Source organism: Lissotriton helveticus, chromosome 3_1, assembly GCF_964261635.1.
Source record: "Lissotriton helveticus chromosome 3_1, aLisHel1.1, whole genome shotgun sequence".
In the NCBI taxonomy this organism is placed as follows: Eukaryota; Metazoa; Chordata; class Amphibia; order Caudata; family Salamandridae; genus Lissotriton; species Lissotriton helveticus.
In genome coordinates, this window is record NC_136061.1 from 1,452,504,103 (window position 1) to 1,452,523,188 (window position 19,086).

Below are 19,086 nucleotides of genomic sequence, written 5' to 3' on the forward strand. Positions count from 1 at the left end.
TCTTCTCGTTTCAGTGAGGATCCACTTGTAGATCCTGCGGCGCTTGCAGAGGGTGTTGAAGCAGGAGGAGACGGCGTTGACCTGCTTAGTCATGGAGAGGGTGGAGTCGAGGAACACCCCTAGGTTGTGTGCGTAGTCAGTGGGTGTTGGAGCTGTTCCCAGTGTGGTCAGCCACCAGGAGTCATCTCAGGCCGAAGGGCTGCAATCGAGAATGAGGACCGCCGTCTTTTCCGAGTTCAGCTTCAGTCGGCTGTTCCTCATCCATTCGGCGACGGCCTTCATTCCTTCGTGGAGGTTGTTTTTGGTGGTGTGAGGGTCTTTGGTGAGGGAGAGGATCAGCTGGGTATCATCGGCGTAGGAGATGATGTTGAGGTTGGGCTGTCGGGTGACATGGGCGAGAGGTGCCAGGTGGGAAAGATGTGCAGAGGGTTCATAGAGACCCCTTCAGGTTAAATTCAAAGAAACCAAAACCCATGAGAATCCTGGTTAATTTTCTTACTTATAAAATAAAGGAAGAAATTCTATCATGGGCCTTAAAACAGAAAAATGTATCAGTAGATGGAAATAATTTTGATATTAGATAGGATGTCTCCCAAATTACAGCCAATAAGCAATGGGAGTTTGGTAACCTGATTGAACATTTCAGAAAATGGGGTGCGATGGCACAGTTAAGATTCCCTGCTAGTTTGAGGGTGATGCATAACAATAAAATGCAGACCTTTTGGAGAGTAGACGAAGCCGAAGAATTCCTTAGATTTCTTTCTGATACTAGTTTGAAGTAGGAAGCTGAGCAGTTTTCTCATTGTTTCGGTCTTTTTTGACTACTTTTTTGTAGACTCTATTCCCCTACCTGTACGCTGATATATTCTTTACTTACCTTTTTGTCCACTATTGTTGTGTTTTGCGTTATCTGCACTTAGTCCTGAATAAGAACATCACTTCTTTCACTGGGTATTGTATATTTTTTAGGAATAGGTCTCTAACCTCAGGAAAGTCTCCTCATGCTTAGGCTAGGCTTAGGCTATGAAGGAGAAAGAGGAGGGTTTTCCAAGGGAGGGGAAAGGGAGGGCACAGGTGTAGGAATGGGTGGGGGAGCAAAGAGAAAAAATACAAAGAATTGTCCTCTTCTAATGTCCTGGAACTCTGGTCACAAGGGACTGGTGAAAGCAAGGAATAAAAAAAGGAGTACTAGTAGAGAGGCTCAGATAGAGCTACTATTTTGGAACGTTAAAAGCCTTAGGGTGAAGCAAAGAAGAGAAAATATCTTGCAATATATAAGAGTTTCCCCTGCCCAAATTATAATCCTCCAAGAGACTCATTTAACGAGTAATGAAACAACTGAGATTTTTAGGTCTAGAAGATGGCTTAAAGAGAGTAATATGCACGGATCATCAACTCACTATAAGAGGAGTGGCGATTCTTGTAAAAACAATCCTCATATAATTATTGAGGATAGTAGAGTAGATAAGCTAGGTAGATGGGTTATAGCTAAAATTAGGTGTTATAACCAGATCTACACTATCGTCGGCTATTACGGCCCAAATTTAGACAATCCTATCCTGTTTGATAATCTACTCTTGGAACTTCTGGACTTTCGGCGACCCTATTATAATGGCAGGCAGGGACGCCTCGCTGCCTATAGCTGCCACCCATTGATTTACCGGATTGCTGTTGTCACAAAGGGGGAGTCCGCCGAGGTCCAGGGGGAGCGGAAGGACCAGACGAGGCTGCACCACGTACTTTGCCACGCCGCCTCACTGCGGGGACTACGACTCCCAGAGGCCGAGGGGATGCAGGACTAGCACGTCAGCGGGAGCGCCGTGAGGTGCTCAAAAGCACCAGAGCCCTCACGCGGCGCGGGACGCCTCGTTGCCTATAGCTGCCACCCATTAATTTACCGGATTGCTGTTGTCACAAAGGGGGAGTCCACCGAGGTCCAGGGGGAGCGGAAGGACCAGACGAGACTGCACCACGGACTTTGCCACACCGCCTCACTGCGGGGACTACGACCCCCAGAGGCCCAGGGGACGCAGGACTAGCACATCAGCGGGAGCGCCGTGAGGTGCTCAAAAGCACCAGAGCCCTCACGCGGCGCGGGACGCCTCGTTGCCTATAGCTGCTACCCATTGATTTACCGGATTGCTGTTGTCACAAAGGGGAAGTCCGCCGAGGTCCAGGGGGAGCGGAAGGACTGGACGAGGCTGCACCACGGACTTTGCCACACCGCATCACTGCGGGGACTACGACTCCCAGAGGCCCAGAAGACACAGGACAAGCACGTCAGCGGGAGCGCCGTGAGGTGCTCAAAAGATCCATAGCCCTCACGGCGCGGGACGCGCGCGGGCGCTGCCCGGACAAAGCCCGGGCCAAGGGCGGGCCCGTCCATGCCCGTCGTAGCCCGAGGGAGCCTGGGCTGGGCCCCCCCTCTGACATCTGCCACCTGGGGCAGCCATCTCAAGATATCGTAGTTAATAAATATATTTTGGCAACATTAGCCTATCTGCTACCAATTGCTTTGTGAATTGGAACTATCATTGGCCTAAATACACTATGACAAAGTGTAAGGGAGCGGTGGACACCTTGGACGCCTTTATTGTTAGGGCCGAGAGTTTACTCACCCACGAGATTGAGCTCACCGAAAGGCGTTTGTCTTTAGATCTTTTAACTGCTGAAAGATGAGCATCCCTGGAAGCGCTAAACCAGGGTGATATTAATCATCATCGCCTCTCTTTAACCACTTCAGCGCTAATGACAAGGGTAACTCGTCATGGACTTTCCATTGATTTCAATGGAAAGTCAATGGAAGATCATCAGGTGCCTTAGCAGCCAAGTGGTTAACACCTGATTTGCAGACCCTCCCTGAGGATGCACCCCCTCTCATCGCCATTGATGTTGATATCTGACTCCCCCCTCTATCGGGTCACCCATCGGCCACAGAATCACAACTCGGCAGCGAGTATCCAAAACTTTGACCCGGAATAAATCTTTAGAGCCCGCGGCTAAACGGAAACGGGTTGCCCCTCCCAAATTTAAACCTAAAAATGTTTCCAAAACTTTAAGAAACACGGCTCTTCCTACACAAGCAGTAAACACTTGTTCCATGGGCACTCAGACCGATGATGCCCTATTTACACCTAATAAAGACAATTTTATGGACGCCCTGGAGTCTAGGATGAGAACCATGATGAGCTATACCAAGGCCCTTTTTGAGAAGAACCTCAGCTCTTTGCAAGACAGATTTGAACGACTGGAACGTTTGGTTAGTCCGGATCCTCTTATAGAGAGACACAGAGGTCGACCCTCCATTTTACCCATTAATTCTATTATCGAGGGTGACTGTTGTCATACCTGCTCTAAGATCCAGGACCTTATTGCCCTAAAATCTGTTGCTATTATTGATTCCACCTCAGAGGCTCGCATTGAGAAGCCTCCTCCCGGGCACCATAAGTCTATGGAATTTGTTAGTCATCCTGTTAATGCAAGGCTGGTGACTCCCAATAAACTTCCCAGAACTGATGTTTTGAATCTCCCTCCTGCTTCTTGTCCTTATGTTTTGATCCTCGCAGGCGTTCCTTGTTTGAAAAGCAATGTGAAGGAGGCATGGGTAGATCTGCGGAATAAGTGTGTGGATTGGCTTAAGAAATATAAAGGATTTAATCCATCTAACCTACAAGATATTTTAATGGGGCGCAGAGTGGGGTGGGTTGGCCAATCTTTAAAGAATATTACGGGTAACTGCATTGTCATTAATTTCCGTAGCAATTTCTTCATCTTATCATCTAAGGAGCATACTTTCACTGTACATACTGACATATGCACCCTCCCTTTGGGTTATTTTTATAAACCCATGGCATATTCCCTCCCCAATGCACCTGTAGCCGTATCTTTAGCGAATGACTTTTCTGCCTTTTCAGGCTTGGATATTCCTGATTGACAACCACACCCACAAAGCCATAATGCCCAACCATCAGGAAACACGAACGATCCTCCCTCCCCATCCCAACCACTGGAAAGTGTAAGTGATTTTCCTTCACTATCCCTCCCGATTGTTAATGTAGATCAACTTACATCTAATAGGAGTGCAGAATCTACTGATTTTAATGTTTTGTCCTGGAACATAGCAGGCCTTGAGCCAAGGTTAGAAGATCCAGAGTGGCTTAGTTTAATAAACCAGCAGGAAATTGTAATGTTTCAGGAGACTTGGGCCACCAAGGAGCTTTACCTCAATGGGTTTCATTGTTTTAATTCCCCGGCTGTTAAATCAAGCTCGGGACGCCCATCGGGGGGACTCTCTACTTGGATCAATATCGCTGCTGGTGGGATTTTGAAGTACATTGTCACAGATAATTCACATTTCCAAGCCTTATTTTTTAAAAGGAAAGTTTCTTTTTTCCTGATCAATTTTTATAATAATGATTTTATTACGATTCCAAATAGGAATTTTATTGCTTTGTTTACATTTATCACCAAATTAGAAACTATGCAAGACTATGAGAAAGCTGATGGCATTTTGTTGGGTGGGGACTTTAATGCTAGGCTCAATATGCCCCCTTATATATTAGGAGTAACGAGCAAGGCACCTCCTATCAAAGGGGTCTCGAGCTGCGTTCTTTTTTGAGTTCCCACAACCTGGAAAATGCCCTGGACACTGCTGCAAAATATTTATCGAATGTCCAGTTTATGCCAACTTTTAGAGGCAGGGGGTGCTCCTCAACTATAGATTATTTCTTTATTTCACCCCGCCTTGCTGATCGTCTAATTGAGGGCACTGTCATTCCAATGAGCCAGGGCGACCATAACCCCATCAAGGTCACTATGAGACTGAAATGACGACCGGTCCCAGAAAGGGAGTGCGGCGCAAGGAATCTATTGCCCTCAAATGATAATCTTAGACTCAGATGGCGGGACATTAATATAAAGGAGGTGTTTGCTGTCCTAGTAAGAGACAACTTATGCCTCTTCAATTCATGCCTGTCTGATACGGCCCCTCATCCCAAGGCTGTCTGTGATTTTGTTAAGATTTGTTCAGCCTCAAAGTCTTTATTATCAGTACCACAAAGGGAAATTAAATCAGACCCAAGATGGTTCAACTCTGAGTGCTCAGCAGCAAACAAAGAATTACGCAGGGCATTGTTTTCTAAACCCATCTGTCTTATTGCTGTGAGAGAAGCAAGAAAAAGGTACAAGACAATAATTAACAAAAGGAAAAATGACATCCTTGAAGACCGCTGGGATGTATTAGTTAGAGCAGCTGACCTAAGAAAGGGTGTTGACTTCTGGTCTGCTGTTAAGGAACTACGAAGTTCAAGTCAATTTCTGACCCCGATCAGTTGTACCATTACAGGTGAAGCATGGGTGGACCATTTCGCTACCATCTATGCTCCACCAATTTCCGGGTCAGTCCCAGTGTTCTTCTCCAAACCACCGAGGGACGATATAACTTTAGCAGAGGTAGAAGATGGCATTACTCAGTGTGCAGGGAACAAGGCACCGGGCCCTGATGGTCTACCAATTGATATTATCAAATTCAATTTGGAAATTTGGGCACCACTCCTCTTAAATGTCTTTAACAATCTTACGTTTGCACCCCTTCCTCCCACCTAGTCATCAAGTATTATCGTTCGTATCTTTTAGAAGGGATACCGCTCCCAACCGAGCTGTTGCAGACCTATCTCCGTCATCGATAATACTGTAAAAATTATTGGTAGGATTTTATATAATAGGATTTTAAGCTGGACTGAGGACAATGGTATTTTGGAACGCTGTCAATTAGGTTTCCGTAATAAAGGAGGAACCATTGAACAGTGTCTCAACCTAAACCTTATCCCAGGCAAATACAATATTGCACGTAAATCAGCACTTTATCTTGCTTTTATGGATCTGTCCTCTGCCTTCGATATTGTGAATAGATCGAAGCTCTGGACAGCCCTTTTCAATTATGGACGAATCTCTTGTGCACTTTTTAGCTTACTTGCACAAAGATCTTAATGCCTGTGTGAGGATTGGCCAGGGGGGTGAAGTAACTAAAGCTATAAAGGTCCACAGGGGGGTAAGACAGGGCTGCGTGCTCGCCCCCCTTCTTTTTATCATCTATATTAAGGGCCTGCACAAAACTCTAATTGGAATTACACATGACATTCCCAAAATAATGGGTAAACCCCTAACTGTTTTATTATATGTGGATGACGCAGTGATTATGGGCCGCACCCGAATGCTCTACGTGCCCAGGTCAAGGGGTTCGCTGACCATATGGAGTCCCTTGATTTAAAAAACAATTTTAACAAATCTCTTATTATGCCCTGTGGCCCTAAAAAACGACAGCTGGGCTGTATTTCTGTGCGCACTGATAAGCTGTGGTCTACTAATAGTTTTCCATATTTAGGGATGGTCTTTGCTGCGAACAACTCCTGGACCAAACACATTGCATATGCCAGGAGTAGGTTCTCAAAGGCCGTTAATTCCATCCTCAGCTTACCGCGCCCAAAATACACAGGTTCCCTAGTGGCAACTTTAAAGATTTACAAAGCCCAATGTATTCCAGTCGCCACATATGGAGCAGAGGTTTGGGGCTTCTCCAAGAGCCTCCCTTTACAATATGAGGATAACAGGTTTCTTAGAAAGACACTTGGTGTTCCTATTTCTACTCCCCAATATGTCTGGCATGAAGAAATTGGCATGAATTTTATTGAAGACTTTGTTCGTGCATGCCCAGCCCTCTTCTGGCTCTCTATTTGGAAGAACCCTGTGGCACTAATCACAAAAGATATTATTACTGATTGTATGAATTGTGATAAGTGCATGGACATTCCCTGGCTCTCGGAAGTGTATAAAAGTCTTAGTAGTATCAATCAAGGGAGTATTTTTTATATTTTATTCTGTTAATGTCCTCCCACCTAAAAATGACTTGTGAAATTCTTTGTACACACTTTATGCCAGGGAAAGATACCACAGGGAATCTTTGAAGAGAACTGTCTCCTCTTATTTGTCTTATGCTTTTCTGATCCCACCACTGCCCCGCTATCTGACACTCCCGATGAGCCACTGGGAGCGTGGCTTATTATTACGCTTAAGGGCTGGCATTATTAAATTTGCACTTTGTTTCCCCCATGGCCATCATAATGACTTTGACTCCCTGTCTTGCCCGTATGATGGCACGAGTGAACAATCCGTCCTGCATTTTTTATTCTTTTGTAAATTTTATATGAAATATATTAATTGGTTTTTAACTCCGTATTTTAGAAAATGTGAACCTATTAGCTGGGAAAATGCTTATCTGATGATATTAACTCTGTATGAGGATGAAATTATCTTTCGCACCAGCACTTTTTTGCGTATAGCTGTTCGAGCAAGAGAGTCGATGTTTGATCCATAATTCTGGATTTTTGTACATGTATCATGGCGATCTTTTTATTATTAGGGTGTTTTTAATGTATTGTGTCTTGTTTTATGTACCGTACTTTTGTGGATACTAGGATATCCGAATAAAAGTTACTGACTGACTGACTGGCAGGCAATTTCAATGTGGTGCTAGATGACAGGCTAGATTGCTCCACTAAAAGTGGAGCAATAACCCATAATAAATCATGCTCTTTAATCATAAATTCAATAAATAATCTAGGTTGGTGTGACATCTGGCGAGAAAGGCAGGGGTCTTTAAAAAGATTTACTTTTAACAATATAAAATATGGTCACCAATCGAGAATAGATTTTTTTTTTTATTGACCAAGCTATAAAGTGCCAGGTTAGGGATGCTAGTCATGTTGGATCTCATTTGTCTGATCACTCTGCCATTTCTCTAGTTTTGGTTCCACCAAATACGGTGCACCAAAGGAGATGGACTATTGACCGTACCATACTGGCTGATGAGGAGATGATGGAAGAATTGGGGGTGGAATCTCAATGGTTCTTTGAACAGAATTTAGATAGTGCCCCAATAGGTACAATGTGGGATGATTCCAAGGCCTTTTTAGGAGGGAGGATAACTTCTATCCAGGCCTATGAAAACAAGCAACGGAGGGCAAAAATAGCTACTATTGAAGCTCAGATTAAGCAGTTAGAACAACAGATACAGAAAAAAATATAGTACAGGAGTCCGGGGTTGCTGCTATTGAGGTCCTCGAAATGCAGTTAGTAGGTGTTTTGGAAAAAAGAGTGCAGGGGAGATGGCAAGTGGGCAGACAGGCCCATTTTAATTATGGAGAAGGCTGTGGTAAGCTACTTGCCTGGAAGATAAAAAACTATCAAGTAAAAAACTTTATAAAAGAATTAAAGTTGGATGGGTCAGAGTGCCTAGTTAGGTCAAGGGAAGGTATAGAAGCAGCTCTGATTAATCATTTTGGGGAAGTGTATTCTGAAAATGTAGTTCCGCTGGCGGAGGAAGTGATAGAGTTGTTGGGTTAAGAGGTTCCCCACAAGCTGTCTGAATCCCAAAGGAAAGAAATGAATAGGTCAATTCTAGAGTCGGAAATCAGAAATGTTATTAAAGCAGGGAACGCAAATAAGGCTGCAGGAGCAGATGGTATCCCGGTAGCAATGTATAAAAAACTGGAGAGATTTTTAGTCCTGGTAATGGTTAGATTGTTTACTGAGATTTTTGAAGGTGGTAAGGAGATCCCTCAATCTTGGAACAACGCCATTGTTACTAACCCTGGACGTAGTACTCGTAGTGGGGCTACGCGAAGCTACGTGAAGTGGGCATGATGCTACGCGGCTCTCGCGCTTCGCGTAGCCCCACTACGCGCCACCCGCCTCCCTCCCGCCCTCTTCTACGCACATAATTTTAAGTAACGAGTACAATAAAAGTACATAAAAGCACTTACCTGGTCCGCAGCGTTCCGGGGCTCCCTCTTCTATTTTCACCGACTTTTCCCATCAAAATGCGCATGCGCTGCCACCCACGCATGCGCATTTCATGCGAGAAATGCGCATGTGCGGGCGACCGCGCATGCGCATTTTGATGGGATAAGTCGGCGCAAAATAGAAGAGGGAGCCCCGGGACTCCGCAGATCAGGTAAGTGCTTTTATGTACTTTTATTGTACTCGTTACTTAAAATTATGTATGTAGAAGAGGGCGGGAGGGAGGCGGGTGGCGGGCACCTTCGCTCCGTCCACGGAGCGTATGTAGTGTTGCCTACTACGCCTACTTTGCAAAATACAAAGTAGGCAACACTACGTACACTCTGTGGGCAGAGCGTAGTCTTGCGCCCAGGGTTAATTGTTACTCTGATCCCCAAGGTAGATAAACCACCTAACTGTTGTGACTCTTACAGGCCTATCTCATTGCTTACTTCAGACTACAAAGTCTTTACGAAATTGTTAGCAGATAGGCTGAATGGAGTACTGGACGTGTTGCTACATGAGGACCAGAAGGGCTTTGTGCGGGTCAGTGGCATTACAGAACTAACCTACAACTTAATTGGTGCGGCTGACATAGCAACTACATTCAAAATACCTTTGGCAGTTATTACCGTGGATGCAACAAAGGCAATCAACCTGGTCAACTAGTCTTATCTGCAGGAAATTCTACAGCTTTCCAACCTGGGCGAAAACTTCTGTAGGGCAATAGCTCTTCTATATAGGAATCCTACTGCCAAGGGTTTTGGTGAATCGAAATATCTCTAATAGTTTTAACCTCTATAGGGTGACCAGGCAGGAGTGCCCATTGTCCCCCCTACTTTTTAATCTGTACATTGAGCCACTAGCCAAAAAGATAAGGTTTCATTAGAGCATACATCCTTTTAGATTTCGGGAATGGGAGAAAAAAGTAGGGTTCTATGCAGAGGATCTAGTAGTGTATACCTCAGATCTCAACACAGCACTACCAACAGTATATGACCTGGCAGCACTGTTTGGGCAGCTCTCTGGTTACGAGATCAATTAAAACAAAACGGTTGAAGTGAAATGGAATATTAACTCGCAATTGATCTGTGTAAAGGAAGAAATGAGGTACCTAGGAATCCAAATTGTGCAAAAAATAGAACACATTCCCGAAATCAATTTCCAAAAGGTCAATAAGGCAGTAGGAAAACTCTTACTTAGCTGGTCCCACCTTCCTCTAACAATTTATCAATCTTGTAAAAATGGCAATCCTTCCTAAGTTCACTTTTTTTGTTTCAAAATATTCCAATGGCTTCTAAGGAAGCTTGGCTTAAAAAATCCCAGTCCAAGGTAACTAGTTGTATCTGGGCGTTGAAAGGTACAAGAATTGCCTGGAAAAAGCTTAGACGGCAATATGATAAAGGGGGCCTACGACTCACGGATCTGTCTTATTATGCTTGGGTTTTTTTATTAAAAGGAGGAAAATGTCTAATAAGCATGCCAGATAGCTCTGATATCGGGAGAATGTTTAAAGCCATGTTATCTGATGTACAAGAGGGTGAGCACAAGTTCATACACAAATATGGAGATCCACGCTATTTTAAAAAAGTGAGGCTTAAGACTCTGCAAAGCTTTGCAATAACTTGGTATACAATCAGTAGAGAATCCAATATAAACTATTACAGTGGACTGGCACCTGTTTGGGACTCCCCCGGAACTCCGGAGTGGTCAAAAGACTGCCTGGCGTGTCCTTTGAAAGAAGCAGGGATACAAACCTGGGGTCGACTGGAGGTTGATTGAGTAATGATTTCCTGGGAGGAGGCCCAGGAGATAGCGTATGAGCAACTGTCAAAATTTAAATATCTTCAAATTAAAAGTTGGAGTGTCAAGGATGGGCTAGGCGCAGGACAATCTAACGTACTAGAATCTTCAATTAAATCGGAATGATCCCTTGGAAAAGAGGTGGCAAGATGGTATTGGAGCCAAGTGGAGAGTTCGGATGGAGAATTTAATTTGCCAACAACACTGTAGGAAAAGAGCTTGCCGGGAGAGCAGTTTACAGACTTATGGCAAGTATCTTGTAACTGTACTATAGTCCACAGTATGTGCAGCAAATTTAAGGCTGAACCCCCTCTTTTGTCTCCACAGGGTCTATTGGACGCCATATAAGCTGGCAACATTTGCGAGAGGTGTCACGCCAAGATGTCCCAAATGTAGGGAACAAAAAAGCAATGATGAACATATGTTCTTGGATTCCCCGGTACTCCAAGATTTTTGGCGGGATGTGAGTAATACGATATCTTTAATACTTGGAGGATCGCTCCAGGTAAGCAAATCCCTTGTCTTTTTTGGGCTTCCGGTTAACTATGAAACTCTATCACAAAATACAAGAAAAATTATTTTTTACTTAATATTGCTTGCCCGCAGGTACATTTGTAAGAATTGATTAAAACTACACCCCTGAATAAAGCAGAATGGTTGGCTTCAAAGCTTAATCGTAATGAGTTCTGACTCCCTTTTGAGAACTGGGCAAACCCTTGTGCGAATGTAAATATATAATTATAGTCCTATGATTAGGCCTTTATACCATTTAGCTTGATTACCCAGGTGGTGGCCTCAGAGAGGGTCTGGTCGATTGCAAGGCTTCCTATGGACGGAGAACGAGAAGCAAGGTATAGAGTGACCCATCTTAGGTCTGATAACAAAAGGGCTTCGGACGGTGCTACTTCCAGGGAGACCCCGGAGTTTGGTTTTTTATACCTTTTGTGGACCAGGGCTGATGAGGACAAAAAAAAAAAAAAAAAAAATTCCCAAGTTGGTTAGTATTGGAGTGGGAATTACATAGCACCCCTCTAGTGCCCAACACCTTCTAAAAGTTGGTTTTGATTGGTGTGGGAATAGTAAATGACACCCCTTTAGTGGGAATATTAACTGTCACCCCTTCAGTGTCTAACATTTTACCCGAGTTCGTTTAGATTTGTGTGGGAATTGTAAATGTCACCCCTTCAGTGTCCAACATCTTCTTCCAGCTGGTTTAGATTGACCGGGAGTAGTAAATGTTTCCCCTTTAGTAATCAGTACTTTCCACAAGTTAGTTTAGATTTGAGTGGGAATAGTAAATGTTACACTTTTAATATACAACACTTTCCACAAGTTGGTTTCTTGTTTGATATTTAAACATTATAGTTTAAAATATATATACTTTTACATTTTTTAAGTTAAAATTTGTATTGATAATGTTGTTATTTATAAATTGTTTAATTAGATTTTTAAAAGTGTATGAATGGTAGGGAATGTTACCCCTTTATTATCCTACACTTTCCACAATTTTGTTTTAGATTGGAGTAGGAACAGTAAATGTCACCCCTTTAATGTCAACCCTGTCTACACTTTGGTTTAGATTGGAGAAGCAATGGTAACAATTACCCCTCTAGTGTCCAACAACTTCTTTGTTATTTTAGATTTGAGTGGGAACAGATAAATGTTCCAGTTAGTATCCAACACTCTCCATAAGCTGGGTTAGATTGGAGGGGGAATAGTAAATGTAACCCCTGTAATGTCCAACACTTTCATGAAGTTGGTGTAGATTGGAGTGGGAATTGTAAAGTTTAATCCTTCAGTGTGCAACACTTTTTTCAAGTTGGTTTACATTGGAGTGGGTATAATAAATGTCATCCTTTAGTGGCAAATACGTTCTTCAGTTCATTTAGATTGGAGTGACAATAGCTAATGTTACTCCTTTAGTATCCAAAACTTTCAACAAGTTGGTTTAGATTGGATTGGGAAAAGGAAATGCCACCCCTTTTGTGTCAAACACTTTCGCCAAGTTGGGTTAGATTGGAGTGGGAATAGTAAATGTCACCACTTTAGTGCCCAACACCTTTTTCATGTTGGTTTGGATTGGAATGGGAATAGCAAATGTCACCCCTTTAGTATCCAACACTTTATTGAATTTGGTATTGATGTCACCCCTTTAGTGTCAAACATTTTTCCAAAATTGGTTTCGATTCGAGTGGAAATAGTAAAGGCCACCCTTTTTGCATCCAACACTTTCCCCAAGTTGGTTTAGATTAGAGTGGGAATAGTAAGTGTTACCCATATAGTATCCAACTCTTTACCCACGTTTGTTTAGATTGGAGTTTCAATAGTAAATGTCACCCCTTTAGTGTCCAACACTTTCCCCTAGTTGGTTTAGATTAGAGTATGAATTGTAAATGTAAGTCATTTAGTGTAAACACATTTTTTAAAGTTTAATATAATTAACAGATGTCTCAAACATTTTACATGTTTTACTTTTTTTATAAGTTCTAATATATTGTGCAGGTTTACATTTTAGTAAATATATTTTTAGAGTAAAAGTAATTGCACAGTGCTGTGAAGAAATACTTTTCAGTAATAATGTTGTACTGTGAAAAAATAGAAGTACATCATATTTAGTATATTTGTATAATGTAAATTTACAATTGTTATTTTTCATTGCTTACAATTTTTAAGCATTCATTAACTTTTTTATAATATTTGTTATATTTAAAAAATATATTAGCATACAATATATAATTGTATATATTTTATTTAATTTTTTAGTTTATACTTTACTATAATTTAACATGATTGACATGTTTAATATGTTTAAACATTTATTACATTTTTATACATTTATAAACTTTCTTAAAAAACAGTTTTTCACATTATTCAAACATTAATTTTATTAGTATCCGTTAAAGAACTGTGTACATTTTATATATTTTTTTATATTTTACAAATGTTATCTAATTTTTTACATCGTTTGACAAGTTTAATATTTAGAAAAATGTATTACAATTTTGTTTTACATTTATTAAACATTTTTTATATATTCGCCATTGATTTCCAGTGGGAGATAGTCTTTTTTGTCTTTAATTTGGTGGCTATTTCTTTTTTACAAGCTAACTTCTATTTTGTAGTCTATTTGTGCTAATTTGTGTCATTTTTCCAGGGACCAAGTCACGGTTAGGTGCTGCTGTTCATCAGAACCAGTAGGTCACTTTTTAAGGATTTTTTAAGGCTTTTGAGTGTAGAAGTGATTTAGGATGCATGTTTAAAGTTGCCTATCATGCTGTTTTAAAGTTTTTTATGTTTAGATGTGTTTTTTTTAATCTGATTTAAATGTATGACTATTTTATGTTACATCATGTGATGTCATGTATATTTTGATGATTAAGTGTTGTGTATTTGTATATTTGTGTCTATTATTATATGGGTGGGGTTTGTATGTGTGTTTTACAGGTTTTTGTTCCCAAACAAATTTTAAAGAAGTTTAGAGTTGATGTTTTGTTTTCAGGAAAACAGTTTTAGTTTATTATAAACTGTTTTTCCTTTTTTTTCTGAGTTTACTTCAGAGGTTCTTTTTTTTTTTAACTCAGAATCTGTTTATTTGATTTTGCACAAAACAGTTGGATGGGAAAAGCCTAACGTGAGTCAATACCACAAAATTAGAGCATAAGCTGGGTAGATACATGAGCAATGATACAGTAGGAGGTATGCTAAAGCCTCGTATTCCACAATGCTATGGGTGATGCATAAGGAGACTTTCAGGCTAGGGCAATAAGTTGCTTTGCTCTGCTAGTCATATGATGTGCCAGGTACCAGTCTGCATATGTCATTGCTTTAAGCGCTGCAGGATGTATTCCCAAGATAGCAGTGGAGTAGTCTGCTGGGATTGGGTAGCCCAGGGTGTTCTTTATGTGACCTAGGATTTATTTACAGAATAGCGTGATGGATGTACAGGTACACCATATGTGTTGAAGGTCATCTTTCTGATATTCACATATCCAACAGGACCTGGTGCCATTGGGTAAATAGTGTGTAAGCAAGTAGGGGTGTAATACCACGGGAGCATGATCTTGTAAGCCTATAACTGCTGAGGGATGTTCCTATGAATCTTTGGGATGTGGCACCAAAGGATCTCCCATTGTTTCCCTGTGATATCTTGGGATACTTTTTGTTTTCTTAATGGAATCTTGTTTCCAGGGATCTTGATTGGAATATTCATCAGTTTGCATGTTTTTGGGGGGCTTTTTGCTTTTGGAGTTTGATCTTTTTTGTGGATTACTATTTTTTATTTCCTAGGGATGAAAAAATATCTGCAGCTACAAAACTATGAGTTTCATTTTGTACTTATTTTGTGAGTTTGGAAAATGTGATATATTTGTTATGCTACATGTATGTTAGTATTATGTGCACTTGTTTTGAATATGTGTTGTATGTATCTGATGTTATGTTCTGAAATCTTTTAAATTAATTGTTGGATTATTGGTATATTTAAATACATATTTATTATATATATTTTTTAATACCGAAATGTTTAATTACCTGTTGATTTTATGTATTTATTTCACTGATATATATTTATTTTCATATAAAATAAAACTGTTTTGATTTGGTTGTTTATAGCTTGTTGATTTTGAGGTTTTTGGTAGACTTATATTTAATTTATAATATGCTTTTGGCTATCATTTTTAAGCAATATGTTCCTTTTGTTTATTGATGAAGCGCTTGAATTTAAATTGCAGCATGTCATACATTCTTTTAGTTTGTTTGCTTTCATAGGGCTAATGTGGGTAATGGATTGCTTTATTTTTAGTTCTTGGTAACTTTGCTCTTTTTGTACTGCTTCAATACATTTCTATACTGTAGGTTGCGTTCTACCTAGTGTAGTTTAGAAGTTATTGTGCCATCATGTCAGTTTATTCTTTGTTTTGGCTGCCTGTGCCAACGTGCTTTAATAGACATTCCACCAAGGAATCTAGCACTTGGCTTGACGTCTTTGTCCTGACTGATGCAATCTGATACACCAATGTATCTTTGAAATAGTCCATTAGGGGTCTAAGTTTGTCTTGATCTTGTTGGTAGAAAGAGATTTCTATTAGTAAGTTATAGTGGTTTACTGCCTCTGTGACAGGAACGTAGGCTAGTCCTATCATTCTTTTTATTTGGGAAGTGAGTTTGCTGTTAGTGGAGTATTCTACACTTAGGGCCTGATTACGGGTTTAGCGGTCTGATCGCCCAACTAATGTGTCCGTGTCTCCGTCGGTCTGCCACTGGCCATATTATGAGTTGTGCTGTCTGAAACACTGACTGAGGGCATGGCACTCTCCCCGCTGGGACAATGGTGGTCTGGTATCCTGGCGTTGTGTCCTCTGACCCCGGCAGGGCTGCGGGGGACCCACCACGCTTATCACAGTCTCCCAGCGGCAGGTACCCAGTATTGGTAGACCACCCGGGATGCACGCAAAGTAAACACTACAACAGTGACCATTGGATGGATTTAAAAACTGCACTCCTGATTTGTTTCGGCCAAATCGACATTCCTGCAATTCACACTGAAAAACACACCCCACGCCTGACCAGGATTCTTTGCTTTTCAACTGCAGCCCACAAGACAGAAACCATCGTTTGGTGCATTTTCAGATAGGACACCCCTTTTTTCATCTTCCCATTTAGCATTCTCCGCCACATGTAATTTTCGTTTTGAACCTTTTTACCTGTATCACGTGTTTGTTTTCCCTTTGATGTAGTTACTCACATTTCTATTTTATGTCATGATGCCTGGCCAAGAATTGACAGTAATGTTGGATGAAATCATTAGAGTACAACCCCAACTTTTTGGTCCCCAAGTCCAGCATATTCCTCTCAGTAGGAAAACTGAAATGTGGGAAAGGATAGTAACATAGTGAATGCTGTTTGTTACACGCTGCGCACATAGAATGACATTAGTAGGAGGTGTACTGTCCTCAGGTTGAGGGTGCGTATTCGGTATAACAACCACCATCTGGAGGCACAGAGTACTGGCAGTGCCCTCCCAGGGCTTCCTTATAATTGCTTCCCTGGGAGGAAAAGGTCTTGAACATCCTGCATTTTGAGGGCTTGACGGGTATAGCTGGGGGAGTGGACTCTCGTGAGTTCCACTTCAATAACTGTCACAATTTTACAATGTCCTGTTTGCTCTCAAATCTGTTTTTGCAATTGTGTTCTTTAACTACTTTCCTAACTTGCAGTTCTCAAAAAATCTGAGTTGTTGGTTTGTCTGAGTCAATGTGTAGTGGTTTCTAGAAGACCACATGTATCCAACTCCATGACATGCCACCAGTTGTATTGGAGTTTTCAGTGGATAACCATAAAAATATAATTCCAGGACTCATAAAATGTGTTAAATTGTAGATGTATGTTCAGTGCCGAATGCATGTTGCCAACAGGTATAGAACGCTAACCATTAGTCAAGTCTTGGTAATGTGAGATTGAAGTGACTACATCTACCACGAGGCCATGTGACTTGTACTCACACCAAGATGCTAGACTCCTCTTGGCCCCTTCTCACTTGTCTACCATGTCACTACTGAGGTTCATATGTCATACAGTTTACCAATGGCCACGTGTCAGTAAAGTGAGACTGAAGTGACTACAACTACCACAAGGCCCCGTGACAGGTACTCTCAACAAGATGCTAGAATCCTTTTGGCCTCTTCTCACTTGTCCGCTATGTCTGCTTCGACCCTGTCCTCAGGCAAGTCGCCCCCCCAGCCGCCACACGGTCCTCCTGTGACGCCTGCCCCGCCTCGCTCTTGCCTCTGCCTGAATTGTTGTGTGAGTCCTTGCCTCACCTGTTACCTTGATTTTGCCAGTTTTTACTGTTGCACTGTTCTTTTGTTACTATTTATTTGACTTTTGTTTTGATGTTTCCCCCCACTGTTGTGCCCCCTGAGCCCCCTTTTGCCCCTTGCCCGTCTGTGTCCCTTCCCACTTCCCGTCGCTGCGTCCCTGCGGGCCCGCCCCCGCTGCCCCATTTGCCACCCCGCTCCCGCCTCCCAGCTGCTCCTCCCTCCCAGAGCCCCTCATATAGAGGCCGCGACAGAAACCAGAAAGACGGTCACGCAGGCCCTCGTCACCAGCCGACTGGACTACGGGAACGCCCTTTACGCAGGAACCACAGCCAAACTTCAGAAACGACTGCAGCGCATACAGTACGCCTCCGCACGACTCATCCTCGACATCCCTTGACACAGCCACATATCGGCCCACCTGAAAAACCTGCACTGGCTCCCCATCAGCAAGAGGATCACGTTCAGGCTCCTCACCCACGCACACAAAGCACTCCACGACATGGGCCCCGAATACCTCAACAACCGCCTCTCGTTCTACTCTCCTACCCGCCAGCACCGCTCCGCCAGCCTTGCCCTCGCAACCATCCCACGGATCCACAGAGCCACCACCGGAGGACGATCATTCTCCTACCTGGCCACCAAGACATGTAACTCCCGCCCCGCTGACCTACGACTGACCCGGGACCATCTCACCGTCAAGAAACACCTCAAGACCTGGCTATTCGAGCAGTAGCAGCCCCCCCCCCACTCCCTTCAGCGCCTTGAGACCCTCGCGGGTGAGTAGCGCGCTCTATAAATGTATTGATTGATTGATTGATGGTCACTAATGAGGTTCACTAGTCATGTAGTTTACCAATGTTAAGTGTTGGTAAAGTAAGAGTGAAGTGACTACAACTACCATGAGGCCCTGTAACTAGCACACTCATCGAGATGCTAGACTGTTTTTGGCCCCTTCTCACTTGTTTGCCATGTCACTACTGATCTATACTCATAATAGACTGCACAATGTACAGACAATGCTCAACTCAGATATATGTCTGAATGCTTTGCTTTATGGTATCCTGATCTCATCAACTGAAATAGTGATGGCATGAGTGACACCTTAACATCTGTGCACTCCTAATATATGGAAGCACTACAGGAAACTCAGCTAATTAGCAGTGGCAGGTGACCCCATGACCCTCCACTCTTCACATGATGAAAAGTACTAAATATACAACCAAGCTGTGTGTTGGCCTGTATTATACACAACTAGGCCTTGGAAAGGAAATTACACATGTTACAACTACACTTTGCGTGTTGATTGTTGTCTTGGAGATGACATGTCTATACCTAAAGCCAAAATGCCACATTGCTGCACATCTAGTGAGCCGATAAAATCTCCTACATGTATTGAATGTCTTCAAATGTCTAGTAACCAACTTCAACTCAACTCTAATAGATGACAACAGTAATGTCTTCCTATTTTGTTTCATTCCAGGTCTCTATTTACTTTGCCACAAACAACGCGGATGTAGATTACTCATTACTTGATAAGCCACACACCCTGCAGAGAGGTTGGACACTGAACAGAATTCTGCTCCACCCCAGGACAAAGCCCTCGGTGATGTGGTCATGGATGACAGTCAGG